The sequence below is a fragment of the Bos mutus genome, chromosome 7 (assembly GCF_027580195.1).
Source record: "Bos mutus isolate GX-2022 chromosome 7, NWIPB_WYAK_1.1, whole genome shotgun sequence".
Taxonomy (NCBI): domain Eukaryota; kingdom Metazoa; phylum Chordata; class Mammalia; order Artiodactyla; family Bovidae; genus Bos; species Bos mutus.
Genome location: NC_091623.1, coordinates 51513542 through 51528732, shown reverse-complemented (window position 1 = coordinate 51528732; position 15191 = coordinate 51513542). Strand labels below are relative to the sequence as shown.

Here is a 15191-nt window from a genome sequence, read left to right as displayed (position 1 = left end):
CCAACACTCATTACGCACTTACTGTGCATCTAACTTCTGAGTATGGTATGATCTCATTCAATCCTTGAAGGGAGCGAGAACAAAGCCGGAGGCATCAAACATCTTGTTTTCACACTGTATTACAAAGCAATAGTAATCAAAACAGTATAGTATTGGCACTAAAAAAAAGACACGTAGACCAGTAGGATGGAATCAAGAGGCCTGGAAGTAAACCCATACATATTTGGTCAACTAATATTTGACAAAGGACCCAAGAAGATTCAATAGAGAAAAGGTGAAAGTGAAAGTGAAGTCGCTCAGTCGTGTCCGACTCTTTTCGACCCCATGGACTGCAGCCTATCAGGCTCCTCCGTCCATGAGATTTTCCAGGCAAGAGTGCTGGAGTGGATTGCCATTTCCTTCTGCAGGGGATCTTCCCAACCCAGGAATCAAACCCGGGTCTCCTGCATTGCAGGCAGATGTTTTACCGTCTGAGCCACCAGGGAAGTCTGGTTCTGGGAAAACTGGATATTCACATGTGAAAGAATGAAACCAGATCCCTTTCTTATATCACTGGTGAAATGAACTCAAATGGATTAAAGGTTTAATCCTTCATATACACAGTACTGTATATCAAACAGATAAATAATAAGGACCTACTGTATACACAGGGAACTACTTGATACTCTGTAATAACCTGTATGGGAAAAGAATCTAAAACAGAGTGGATATATGCGTATGTATAACTGACTCACTTTGCTACATACCTGAAACTAACACAGAATTGTAAAACAGTTATGTGTGTGTGTGCTGTGCTCAGTCACTGAGTTATGTTGACTTTTTGCAACCCTATGAACTATAGCCCACCAGGTTCCTCTTGTCCTTGGAATTTTCTAGGCAAGAATACTAGAGTGGGTTGTCATGCTCTCCTCCAGGGGGATCTTCCCAACCCAGGAATTGAACCCACATCTCTTGCATTGCTGGTGGATTCTTTGCCACTGAGCCACCAGGGAAGCCCTAAAGCAATTATACTTCAACTTTAAAAAAAAAACATAATCCTTGAAATGATCCAACCAGGTAGGACTGCCACTATTCCCCATTTTACAGTCAGAGAAACTGAGGTACAGAGCAACAAAATCACTCACTTACAACTGATTCAGCCAGTCCTAGGTTGGACTGGGATTTGAACCCAGGTCGTTTTAACAGCAGCACTGGGGTCTTCACTGAGATTCAGCTTGTGTCACACATGTAAATTCTCTTGCTTTTGACCAGATGGACATTACTGAGTGCCTGTGCACCTAAAGGGAGTTACACCCCTTTGTTTTACCAGAAGATAGTTCTGTCACACTGGGCTGCATCAATGAAAGGCCATTTCTTGCTCTCAGGGAGGTTCTTGACTTGCTGGAGAAACAAGGACATCAATAGCCTTAAATTCTCAGTAATGACAGCAGCCACCTAACCCTGCACTGAGGCACTTGGAATGCATTAATTCTGCCTGGGGAGATTCTGGAAGGCTGGAAGGGCTTCGCAGTATGTGAAGTGATGCCATGTCCATGGGACAGAGGACCCCTGTTGTCCACCTTTATGCCTTGGGACTGCAGAGAGTGCTAAGCATACAAAAGCCAGGAGTGGGCAAAAGATTTGCTCCAAGTCATTGAGCTGAAAGGCTTCACTGGTGGCTCAGACAGTAAAGAATCTGCCCGAAATGCAGGACACCCTGGTTTGATTCCTGGGTCAGGAAGACCCCCTGGAGAAGGGCATTGCTACCCACTCCAGTATTCTTGCCTGGAGAATTCCATGGACATAGGAGGCTGAAGGGCTACAGTTCATGGGGTCACAAAGAGTCGGACATGACTGAGCCACTAACACTTTCACGGAGCTGAAGCCACCACAATGAGAAGCTTGTGTACTGCAACAGAGTAGCTCCCACTCGCCACAACTAGAGAAAACGCACGTGCAGCCACGAAGACCCAGTACAGCCATAAATAAATAAATAGCAAAAAAAAATTTTAAAAAGGAATATATCATCTCACAGTTCTGGACATCAGAACTCTGAAATCAAGGTGTCAGCAGGGCCCCGCTCTCTCGGAGGTCTCTAGGGGATGCTCTCTCCACGCCTCTCCCAGCTTCTCGTGATTGTCAGCCATCCTTGGCATTCCTTGGCTTGCAGACACATCACTCCAGGCTGTCTCCATCACCATGTAGCATTCTCCCATTGTGTGTCTGTCTCTTTCCTTAGAAGAAATGTATAATATAATTCAGTCATATTGGATTAAGGTCCCACCCTACTCCAGCATGACATCATTTTAACTACACACATCTGCAACAACCTTCTTTCCAAATCAGGCTACATTCAGACGTACTGGGAGTTAGGCCTTTAACATGTATTTTTTTTGGAGGGGGGACACAATTTACCTTGTAACTCTCTCCTTCCCTTATTGACTGTTTCTTATCACCTCTTCCTGGGCTGCACAGGGGCCCAGTTAAATGCACACACTTCTCCATTTTTTTTTTTTTTTTAATGTTGCAGTGCCTGAGTCTCAATCTATATTTTGTTAACATAAAAATGTTAATAAACAGCTACCCTATCCCTGGTGGCTCAGTGGTAAAGAATCTGCCTGCCAATGCAGGAGACTGAGTTCAATCCCTAGGTTGGGAAGATCCCCTGGAGGAGGAAATGGCAACCCACTCCAGTATTCTTGCCTGGAAAACCCCATGGACAGAGGAGCCTGGCAGGCTACAGTCCATGGGGTTGCAAAGAGTTAGATATGACTTAGTGACTAAACAACAAAACCCTATCCTGAGTATTTTTGGAGATCCAGAAAAATTCAGTGTCATTATATGGGAATACATTGGGCTGCAAATATAAAAATACCTGAACAGCAGTGGCTTAAACAAAAAGTTTCCTTTTTGTCACCAGACAATCTGGAGTTTGGTGCTGCTGGAAACCAACGGCTAACACCACTTAGATTCCCATGGTCACCTAGATCCCTCTAGATCAGTTGTGTGATCTTCACCCCAGCTTGTTGCTGTTGTTAATCCCCATTTTATATATAAGGGAATGGCTGCTGCTGCTGCTAAGTCGCTTCAGTCCTGTCCGACTCTTAGCGACCCCATAGACGGCAGCCCACCAGGCTCCCCCATCCTTGGGATTCTCCAGGCAAGAACACTGGACTGGGTTGCCATTTCCTTCTCCAATGCATCAAAGTGAAAAGTGAAAATGAAGTCACTCAGTCATATCCAACTCTTAGCGACCCCATGGACAGCAGCCTACCCGCTCCTCCATCCATGGGATTCTCCAGGCAAGAGTACTGGAGTGGGTTGCCATTACCTTCTCCCATAAGGCAATGGAGGCTCATATAATAGGCTCATCCTCCCCTGAACCCCTCAGCCAACTTTGGCTTGGGTTTCCTTGGCTAGAAATGTGTCACTCAGCCACACTTATGGCCAATGAGAGGCAAGGGAGGCTGGGTGGGAAGCAGAGGACAGGGAATCTGCCAACTAATCAGAGCAAATACTCTGTTAGCAAAGGAAGAAACCAAGAGTGTTGGAGGCAGTAAAAGGTATCTCTCATAATTCTCCCTGCTTCTAGATCTAGAATTATATATTATATACAATATTATATGATATACAATTACATATATAATACACAATTACATTGTGTACTAAGTATTAATACTAGGTATTATGTTTGTAGACTCACTGAATTACTGCAAAAAATAGTTAATAGCGCTTATTTCATGGAATCCTCAACATCTGTGAAGTACATGCTATTATCATCCCATTTTACAGATGAGAAAACTGAGACTCGGACAGGTCCAGTAGAACCTCTTTTATTCATTTAACAAACAAGTATTGAGCATCTATTAGATACCAGGTCATTTGAGTACTGAGAATAGAGCAGTGAATAAAACAAAGACTGCCCCCTGAAGTATTAGCCCTCAGGAGGGCATACATTCTAGTTGGGGGTGGGGCTGGGAGGGAAGGAGAGAGGGTACTCAAAAATAAGAGAAACAAAATTAGTTTTGGGAATACCACCTAGTGTGGGCCACGCACTGTTCTGAAGGTTTTCCATCTGCTAAGTCACTTATTCACCCAACAGTTGTATGAGACGGTTTATTACTATCCCCATTTTAAAAACGAGGGGATTGAAGTTCAGAGAAGTTAAGTAACATGCCCAAGGTCACACAGCCAATAACTGTGAAGCCAGGGCCCTTGGGTTGCGGAGCCTAAGCTCGGGTAAGTAATATAATGCCAGGTGGTGATAAACGACTGATGGCAAACAGCCTGGCGATGGCTTGGGAGGGTCCTTCTGAGGAGGCGGCACACTAGCACAGATGTGAGTAAAGGGAGGAGGGAGCCGTGGGGACATCTGGAAGGAACATCCAGTGGGAAGCCTAGAGGTAGGAGCGTGCCGTGTGTGTTTGGGGTTTAGTGAGGGGCCAGTATAAGGGCTTCCCAAGTGACGCTAGTGGTAAAGGACCTGCCTGCCAATGTAGGAGATGTCAGAGACTTGAGTTTGATCCCTGGGTCAGGAAGATCCTCTGGAGGAGGACATGGCAACCCACTCCTGTATTCTTGCCTGCAGAATCCCCATGGACAGAGAAGCCTGGTGGGCTACAGTCCACCGGTTCACAAAGGATCGGACACCACTGAAGCAGCTTGGCACACGTGAGGGAGCCGGTGTGGCTCTAGCAACAGGCCTAGGGTTCTTCTACCCAGTTTGCACATATGACCTTTCAGCATCATCAAAGTCTCATGACATAGGTTTTCAAAGCTACCCTCGTTTGACAGATGGGGACACTGAGGCTCTGAATGGTTAACCAAGCTGCCGGGGGCGGGGGTGGTGGGGGGAATACAGGCAGAAAGAGGTGAGGCCTGGATCTGAACCTAGGCAGCCAGATCCCACTGCCCAACCCCATGGGAAACAGTAGGGAGCAAGTGCCAGCAGGCTGGGAGGGCTGGCTGGAGGAGTGGATGTCACCAGGACCTAGAGGGGCTTGAGGAGTAGGAAGTGGGGTAGGGAAGGTGCTACGTGGAGCATAGCACTGGAATCCATCCCTGGGGGCAGTTCTTCAAGGGCAGATTTCCATCGTGGACCCAGACTCCAGTTCCCCCAGGCAGGATCTGCTTAAAGAAAAGGCAGGGATGTGAGCTTCATTAGTGCTTCGGAAACCCCAGGAGCCCCCGGGGGGAGGGGAGGGGGACAGAGGGGGAGAGGGGGATGAAAAGGGCCCGAGAAGGGAGCCATTCTAATTTTGGCACACCTGGCAGGGGGCACAGGGCCACTGAAAAGGAAGCAGCTGGGGCTGGCTGGGCAGGCCCCCGTCATTGTTCCAGCTGGATCCTCTGTCTGGGCTTCAAATGCAAAACCAGAGTAAGGGGGGGTGGGAGGGGGCGCCCGTGGCCTTTGCTCCTCCTTTAGCAGACCAAAGGACCCTGGCGGCTTAGCTCTTTTTCCTAATTTAAAGATATTTTCAGGCGTTTGGGAGCTCCCCTATGGTGAAGCAGGAAGGTTGGAAGAGGGGGAGGGGGGCTTGAAACTCACCGTGGTTGCCACGGAGGATGCGGAGTAGGCCAGGAGCCGGGTGGTGGGGGTACTGGGGGGCATTAAGGGTGGGACACTTGGGAGGGGTGAGGCGGTCCATACTGTGACTTTGGCTCTCTTCTGCCGCAGTTTCCCCTCTCTGGAACCTCCGCATGCCTCTCCAGAAGGTAGGATGGATGTAGATGTACCCAAACCTCCTTCCCGCTAAGGGGGCTCTTTGGGGTCAACCCTGGAGGCCTTGAGTTGGGGGACACTGCGGGTATTGCCCCATGCCAGTCCCTGGGCAGGGCAGGATGCCCAGAGAGAGACGGATGGAGGAGGTTGTTCCCTCTTCGTTTGCCACCCCTGGTGCCAGGACAAGAGGGTTAGGAGACAGGCCAATGGGGTGCAGCCACCTCCTTGAAGGGGGGGCTCCTAGGCTGGAGTCTTGGGGTGGGGACAGTGCATAGGAACCAGCAATGAGCCGGCGGGGTGCCTGGGCTGGAGGGCGGGGAGGAGCCCCGCGACAGCTTGGGGTGGGGTGGGGTGGCCCTTCCCTCCGGTCCAGGCGCCGCTCTGCCTCCTGCTCCCATTTTCTTTCACTGCCTCCTTCCCTCGCCCCGCCCACTCCAGCTCACCTCCCTTCCCGGCCCCCGCCCTCCCCGCTCCTCACCTCCCCAGCCTGTCTCCCACCCCCAGCTCCGGCGTGCTCTCCTGTCACTCTCGGCGCCACCTCCTCGCGCGGCCTCTCTTTTCCCTCCTTCCGGTTCCCAGCCATCCTCGGCCCCCTCAGTACCGCCCTCCCCGCCACCCGTCCCCAGCCCGCCGGCCCTGCTCCCGCCTCCCCTTCGTTCTCCCAGCCCCTTCCCTCCCTCCCTCTCTCTCTCCTCCCTTCCTTCATCTCTGCCCACTTTCCCCAGCTGGAGAGAGGGCCGCACTCCCCGCTCCTGCCACCCCCTCTCCCTGGGCCGGCGGGCTCGGCTCCGCGCCCTCCCCTCCGCCGGGGCCGCCGCCATCTTGCAGGATGCCGGAGAGGAGCGCGTGCGGTCGAAACAATACATCTTTTATGAAGCGCCTCCTGCCCCCGGCCTGGAAATCTTACATTAACGCGGCATTGATTTCCCTCGGAATGGAGGGCCCTTGGCCCCCCTCCCCGACCACCACCCGGAGGCTTGGGCTCTTAAGGGGCAGCCCCCGCAGGCGGGCTCGCTCGGCCGTGGGGGGCGCCGGGGACCCGGCAGCCAGCCTTGGGCGTTGATTCCTAGAAGAAGGGGTTTCGGGCTTCTGGTTTTCTAGTAACTCCTGAACTGAAGGAGCCCCTCGTCGGCATTGGCCGGAAAAGGCTCTGGAGATCCTGGGTTGCCCCTGGGACCCGCTTTCTGCTGCCACGCCGTCTGGGACACGCCCGCTCCCAGAACCCGCTGTGCCGCCTCCTCCCCTCCCGGCCCAGTTTCCTTCCCCTCTTCTCTTCCATCTTGCTACCTCACTCCCTTCCTTTCCGTTTGCTGCCTCCCTCCTCGTCTCTCGTCTTCTCCCCGTACCCACCTCCTCGTGCTGACTGCTCCCTCCTCCCACACCCCCTTCCCTGCGTGCTAATGACCGCGAAGCCGGCAGCTCCCCGGCTGTTTCCGGGGGAGTCTAGTTTGCAGCCAGGGGAGATGCTGGAGCTATTGGGGGTTGGAGTAGGGGGAGAAAAATTATACACATAAATCTAGGATAATGACGTTGGTGCTAATGGGGCTGGCAGCCGCAGCGCCCAACCTCCTCCTCCCCACAAGGATCGGGCGGGACTTCCAGGGTCTCTGACGACCCATGGCCCCTGTCATCTCTAAATGGTCTACACTGGCTGTACGGGGTCCAGACTAGTTTGGGTCACCTCTCATACGTCTGGTCACTGGGTCTCCGTTCAATTTGTAGCTTGCTGCTTACCAGCCCTGCAGTCCAGGGACAAGCAGGGTCCAACTTAAGGACAGGTAGATTTTCTGGGTCTGAGGCCCCCTCCCGTACCCCACCAGCACCCTGGATCCCCACCTCTGGGTCTCCTGAGGTCACTCCGCCCAGAACCTGACATCTTTCATATAATTGACAAGTCAGGCTTGAATTTTCTTCCCTGTTCCCCATTTCTGAGCTGTGTGACCTTGGGCAAGTCACTTGACCTCTCTGAGATTCTGTTCCCTCCAAATTGTGGATGATAATGTGCATGCATGCTAAGTCGCTTCAGTTGTATCTGACTTTTTGCGACCCTATGGCCGGTAGCCTGCCAGGCTCCTCTGTCCATAATAACCGGCTTCAAATAGAGCCTGAATTCACTTACTTCTTCCCATTTCTGTGTCCCACACCCTTGTCCTGTCCCTGTCAGGATTACTTGGCTTATCACAGTTGCCTCTGCCTTGAACTCCCTGCTTCAACCCTCTCTGCTGTCAGGACTGAGTATTCAGGACGCTGTAGTCCATCCCCACGGCTCTTAGATTCAATCTAAATCCTTCACTCAGCCTCTTCTGGATCGCTCTCCCATTTCTTACTCCACTTCGGCCCCACTGAGCCTTTGTGCTAGCTGTTCCCCCACCTCTGGAGGCGCTGTTCCCCCTAGATTTTACATAGCTGGTTTGACTTTCATCTTCAAGCCCCAGCTCCATCTCACCTCCATGGGATCTTCCCCACCACCCCAGTTGCTCTCCATCCACCACTTTTCCAGCACCCTCCGCCCTCTGATCCTGCCTTGGTTTTGTATTTTCATGTGTACAGTATGCCTCACCACTTGCCACTGGAACACAGTCTCTTTTTAGACCCTGACTCCTGTTCTCATTGTGTCCAACAATTTCTGGCACCTGTTTGATTTTCAGATATGTGTTGAATAAGTAAGTTAAATAAATAAGAATGTTGTGACTATTTAAGGGTATGACTGATGTAAATAGGAGATCCTGGGTTCGTATCCCAGCAGGACCTGTTGATTTTGAGCTTCCCTGGTGGCTCAGATGGTAAAGAATCTGCCTGCAGTGTAGGGGACCCAGGTTCTATTCCTGGGTAAGGAAGATCCCCTGAGGAAGGAAATGGCAACCCACTCTAGTATTCTTGCCTGGAGAATTCCATAAACAGGGAAGCCTGGAGGGTTACAGTCCATGGGGTCCCAAAGAGTTGGACACAACTGAGCAACCAACACTTTCACTTTTCACTTCACTGATGTAAAGTCCTTGACATATCACAGATATTCAATAAAGCAGGGCACCTGCTTTCTTCATGATGATGGAACTAGGAAAGGATAATCTTGTTCTTGTGGTCACTCCCAGCCCAAAATCTGGGGAGAAAATTCGGAGTAGGACATGTTCTTCCAGAAGGAAGAAATTTGCAGGAGGAGGAAGGGACGACAGAGGATGAGATAGTTGCATGGCATCACCGACTTGATGGACTTGAGTTTGAGCAAGCTCTGGGAGTTGGTGTTGGACAGGGAACCCTGGTGTGCTGCAGTCCGTGGGGTCACAAAGAGTTGGACACTGAGCGACTGAACTGAACTGAACTGATATCTGACAAAGGACTCATATTCGGAATATATAAAGAGTATCTACAAATCAAGAAAACCAAACTGATAGCAGAGTTGAAATGACAGTTATCAAAATGGCCAATAAGCTTTTGGGAAAATGCTTAGTGTCATTGGTCATCACAGAAATGTAAATAAAACCACAATGAAATATCAGACTCACCAGAATGGCTAGAATGAAAAACTGCTAATGCTAAGTGTTGTTGACAGAATGTGGAGAAGCTGGAATCTTGATGCACTCTTGGTGGGAACGTGAAACGCTATAACCACTTTGGAAAACTAGCACTATCTCCTAAGACTACACGTAACACCTGCCTTACTACCCACCAGTTCTACTCCTGGGTACTTACCCAACAGACATGTGAACTTGTGTTTCCCAAAAGACACATATAAGAATGTTCATAGCAGCTTTAGTCACAGTAACCAATTATTGCGAACAATTCAAATATCCATCAACAGTAGAGCAAGGAAACAGTAATCCTTACAACAAAATACAACAATAAAAAAGAACAGGCTAATAACACCAGAGGTTGAACATAACATGAAAGACACAAGATACAGAAGAGGACACACAGTTCCACTTACATGAAGTTCAAGCACAAGTAAAACTAACCCGTGATGATAGAGTCAGATTGGGGAATACTGAGTTTCAGGAAAGGGCGTAAGGGAACTTTCTGGAAGAATGGACCTGACCTCTCCTGAGCTGGGTGGTATAGACACACAAAAATTCATCAAGCTGAAACAACATCTGATCACTTTACCTTATGCAAATTATACCTCATTCAAAGGGAAGAAAAGGAAAAGAGCAAAACAAAAGAAAAAGTCCCCTAGAGCTATAAGTGACCTATATGCTGAGTGAATCCTGCCTGACACTTCCCTCCTCAGATGTTTCACAACAGTCTTTGGTGCAGACAAAAGTTGGAAAATTTAAGCAGCTGCCCCAGATTCAGGAGTGGGGGCCGAGGGTGGGAGTGCCTCTCCCCCGTGTCCTGGGACTTGGACTTCTAGTCTCCACTGGCCCTGAAGAGTAAGTGGTCCAGTCTCAGAGCAAAAGAAAGCTCTTAAAGTTTCTTTTCTACCCTTCAACTTCTCCAGCCCAAGCTGTGGGTCCAAGCAATGTTTCTGTACCAGAAACTGCTAGTGAATCTGGTTGCTATGGCAATGGGGCCACGAGGCCCCCAGGAACCATTGCTTCATCTCATCGCATGGCGGGGGTGCTTTTCCCCCATAAAAGTGAAATGAGAATCAGGAGAGGAGAAGCCCCCTTCCTCTGATCTTGAAAAAGATGCTTCCCCCTACCAGTTTTGCCCCAAACCCCTCCCTGATTTGGCAAGAAAGGTCTGAGTGGAACTCAATGGTTAAGAAGGGAGAGGAAGGGGACTTCCTGTTGGTCCAATGGCTAAGATTCCAAGCTCCCAATGCAAGGGCCCTGGTTTGATTCCTGGTCAGGGAACTAGGTCCCACATGACTCAACCAAATGTCCCGCAAGCTGCAACTAAGACCCAGTGCAGCCAAAAAAATAAATACTTTTTTTTTTTTTAAGGAGAGGGATGGGTACACGTGGTCCCTGGGTTATTATACTAGCCACCCACCGCCACCCGCCACCAGCTCCAAGAAAATATAGTCTTTCTCCAGCTCTGACATTCCTCCATTTGTTCATCTGTTCTTTTCCATGGGAGTTATGGGGTTGTGGGTAGAAAAAGCACTGCATTTGGTAAAGGAAGGTCAAGGGTCCAGCAGCCTCACTGTGGGGCCTCAGCTCATTCTTTAACCTTCCTGTTTCCACTTTCACAAAACTGAATCTCTAAATCCTACTTTATAGTGTTATTGTGAGACTTAAGTGGATTAACACGGGAAAAGCGATTAAACAACTTGTAGCACACAACTGTCACTCAATACGTCTATTACCGTTTTTATGGTCCCGGTCCTTTTATGTGTAATGATGTAGCGAACTCTCACAGTGACTTTGTGGCATAGCCATGGTTATACCCATTTCATGGATTAGGGAACTGAGGTTTGAGCACTCTTGGAAATGAGAGCATTCCCCAGACTCTTAGTAATCCTGGACCCTTGAACCACCCAAGCTGACAGCTCTAAAATGGACCCATGGCCCCCCACTGAGGGTACAGAGAAGGGCTGCCTGCCCTCTGCCTCCTTCTCACTTCCTGTATGTTAAGAGTCACAGCTGCTTCAGGACTTGTGTCTGGATGGCTTCCTGATCCTGTCCCTTGCTCATTTACATTCCAGAGGGGATATGTGAAAGTGAAGTCACTCAGTCGGTCCGACTCTTTGCGACCCCATGGACTGCAGCCTACCAGGCTCCTCCGTCCATGGGATTCTCCAGGCAAGAATACTGGAGTGGGTTGCCATTTGCTTCTCCAGGAGATCTTCCCGACCCAGGGATTGAACCCGGATCTCCCGCATTGTAGGCAGACGCTTTACCATCTGAGCCACCAGAGTTGACTCTTAAACAACCAGGGGATATGAGGTAGGATAAATTAGTTCCCATGTGGCCTTCAAGACCCACTTTCAGGACTCCCCAGGTGGTCCAGTGGATAAGACTTCAGGCTCACAATGCAGAGGGCCTGGGTTCGATCCCTGGTCAGGGAACTATATCCCACATGGCTTTACTAATTCATATGACACAGCTAAAAGATCCTGCATGCCTCAACTAAAGATGCCATGTGCTGCAACTAAGACCCGGCACAACCAAATTGAAAAAAAAAGACCCACTTTCATTCCCCTCCATCCAGCCTGGGATGTTGGAGTGGATTGGAGTCTCCCTGGTCCTCTGGCTTCCAGTGGATTCAGGAGGTACCCAGTAGGTGATGGTGGATGGGAGAGGCGGGGGGATAGCTCTAAGCCTGTCCTGCAAACTGGTCACTCCCCTGACCAGAAACCACTGCTCCCAGGGGTGGTAATGGTTCCCCAACCTCACCGGGCCCCAGGTTGCATGAAGGAACTTTTCCGACAGCTTCCTTAAACTTTTTTTTTTTTTTTTTTCAGCTACACCATGAGGCCTACAGGATCTTAGTTTCCCAACCAGGAATTGAACCCGTGCCCCCTGCAGTGGAAGCTTGGAGCCCTAACCACTGGACATCCAGGAAGGGCCTTTCCTGAATCTTTATAACAGACCTTAAGTCTCATCCCTAAATTTCAGAGTCTGCTTTCCATGCGGTTGTTCAGCCGCTAAGTCATGTCCGACTCTTTTCGACCCCATGGACTGCAGGACGCCAGGCTTTCCTGTCCTTCCAGTGGGGACCCTAACCAAAAAGTCTTCTTCCTCTTGAACTTTCCTCTTACCTATATTTAGGGAGAATTTTTTTAATATTTGGCTTTTTTCTTATTACAGTCAGGAAACATACTCCGTGTATACCAGAAGACAATAAATTCTGCCCAAACTTCTGGCCTTGAGGAAATCACTGTTGATCTTCAGGTGTTTATCCTTTTAATCTTTCTCAGGGCAGGATTTGGGGTTAGACAGAGCTGGGACTTGTCCCAGCCTGACCACTGTATGCTGGGCGACTTTGGGGAAGTTTCTTCACTTTTCTGAGCTTCCATTTCCTTCTCTATAAATGGCATTATTACAGTACCCATTTCATTCAATTGCAGGGAGGTACAAATGCCCTGGAGCTGATAGATGTCAGCTCTTGTTACTTATATCAATGTTATAGGTAGTTTTTCAAATCCCCATTAGGCTTTCTGTAAATAACAGGATCTTAGTCCTGCTTTTTGTGGCGGAAACAAGTTCTGATCTTGTTCAATAGCTCTCCTCAAACCTCATAAGGTTGTTCCTAGGCTGCCATGCTTTTTGAGATTTTGTGTCTGTTTTCGTAGTTTTCACACTGGCCTCCTCAAAAATTCAAGTTAATATTTAAGTGACAAGCACCATGCTAGACACTTGAAAGATACACCTTTCAGTAACCCTTATGATAACCCATTTTACAAAAGAAGGAATCCAGACTCAGGCAAGATTTCCTCCCATCTCTTGCCTTCATCACTGTTGGTTTGTCCACCTTGATTAGTTCCCTTCGCTCATTTAACATAACCAACTATTATGGTAGTTATTATTATGTCTAAACTATGAGTAAATGTGACTTCCCTGGTAGCTCAGATGGTAAAGCGTCTGCCTACAATGCAGGAGACCCGGGTTCGATCCCTGGGCTGGGAAGATCCCCTGGAGAAGCAAATGGCAACCCACTCCAGTACTGTTGCCTGGAAAATCCCATGGACGGAGGAGCCTGGTTGGCTACTGTCCATGGGGTCGCAAAGAGTCAGACACGACTGAGTGACTTCACTATCACTGCTGCTGCTGCTGCTAAGTCGCTTCAGTCGTGTCCGACTCTGTGCGACCCCAGAGACAGCAGCCCACCAGGCTCTGCCGTCCCTGGGATTCTCCAGGCAAGAACACTGGAGTGGGTTGCCATTCTATGAGTACATAGGCTATATGTCAGGGCCACAACCATGAGTCCGATTCATCTCCACTAAAAGATACTGACCACTCACCCCATGCTGGTCTTTATGCTTCTCAAGGTAAGATTAATGGGATCCCCATCTTCCTGGAGCTTATAGACCTTCTGGGCTATGTGCTTTGGCTGGTAGTACGTGGTTCATTGCCTAGCTACTTTTTCCTTTCATCTGGATGCTCAGTTGACTTCTAAGTGGTTAAAGGTGCCATAAAAATGACTGGGGACGATATGGTGGTGTTATTGGTGTTACCTTGTCTAGCAGTCTGAGCAGGTCAGGGGATGCGGAGAAAGTAAAAGAAACTGTAGTTCACAAGGGTGGGGGCCCAAGCTTTGGTTCCCAAGGGCCTGGATTTGAATCCCAGATTCATCACTTTTTTTTAAAATTAATTATTTTCATTTTTGGTTTCACAGGTGTTTGTTGCTTTGTGGGCTTTCTCTAGTTGCCTCGAGTGGGGGCCGCTCTCTGTTGTGGTGCCCTGGCTTCTCGTTGCGGCAGTTTCCTTTGTTGTGGAGCACAGGCTCTAGGCGCATGGACTTCAGTAGCTGCAGCGTGCAGGCGCAGTAGTTCGGTTCAAGGGCTCTAGAGCGCAGGCTCAGAAGTTGTGGTGCGCCGGCTTAGTTGCCCTGCGGGGTATGGGGTCTTCCCGGGCCAAGGATAGAACCCGTGTCCCCTGCATTGACAGATGGATTCTTAATCACTGGACCACCAGGGAGTTCAGTTCAGTCGCTCAGCCCTGTCCAACTCTTTGCGACCCCACGGACTGCAGCACGCCAGGCTTCCCTGTCCATCACCAACTCCTGGAGCTTACTCAAACTCATGTCCACCGAGTCGGTGATGCCATCCAACCATCTCATCCTCTGACCACGGAAGTCTTCATCATTTACTGGTGATGTGACCTTGGACAAGCTCCTCCACTTTTCTGTGCCCCGTCTGAAAAGTAGATGTGTTAGTGACTGCTCCCAGATTGTGGTCAGAACTGTGTGACAGGTAGCGGCACACAGCAAGCACCCAATAAACGATAGTGACTATTCGGATGATTCCCTCCAGACTACCCCAGGAGCATACCTGGATGGAAGACCCAGATTCCAAACCGAGGGCTGGTGTGGAGGAGTAAGGAGGGAGCCGGGACTCCAGCCCTCGTTTTGGGGGCTGCTTGAGTACTTGGGTGGGGGTGGGGTGGTACTCCCGCCCAACCCCTGCAAGCCTGTTAATTACCTCTCAGGGTCACGGGTCTTAACGAGCCCCTCCAGGGGATCTTGGCCCAGCTCTCTGTATATTGATCTCATCTAATCTCTCAGCAGGTGGGCGGGTCTCTAAATCCTCCTTAACTCTCCTTTCCTGCCCTTTCTGGGCAGGGAGGCCCCAGGCAGGGTTTAGCTTGCAGGAATCAAACCTGGGAAGCCTGGGAAGCTTTGAGGTGGGGGGAGCTTCTCGGCCCCCTGTAACAGAGGAGGGGCAGTGTGGTGTCTCTCTCTCTCACACACACACACACACACACACACACACATGTGTGTGTGTGTGTATGTGTGTATATATATATATATATATATATATATATATATATATATATGAATCCCCCTGGGAAGGGCAGGCAGGCACTTCTTTCCCTGTACCTGCTAGCATGCCAGGACACTGCCTGTTCCTCTCCCCATCTGGGAATCCACCGATGTGGCTACAAAG

General features: G+C 49.7%; 1 long non-coding RNA gene and 1 other non-coding gene across 2 annotated transcripts; one reads left to right on the top strand and one right to left on the bottom strand.

Moving 5' to 3' along the window:
* Positions 1-3328: 3328 nt before the first annotated feature.
* On the bottom strand, positions 3329-6279 carry LOC138988501 (uncharacterized). The gene is made up of 3 exons (XR_011464762.1): positions 6180-6279; positions 5247-5337; positions 3329-5106 (listed from the first exon to the last, which is right to left on the bottom strand). It is a non-coding gene; the product is annotated as an uncharacterized lncRNA (long non-coding RNA).
* Positions 6280-13140: 6861 nt separating this feature from the next.
* On the top strand, positions 13141-13212 carry TRNAC-ACA (transfer RNA cysteine (anticodon ACA)). The gene has a single exon. It is a non-coding gene; the product is annotated as a tRNA-Cys (tRNA).
* The last annotated feature ends 1979 nt before the right edge of the window (positions 13213-15191 follow it).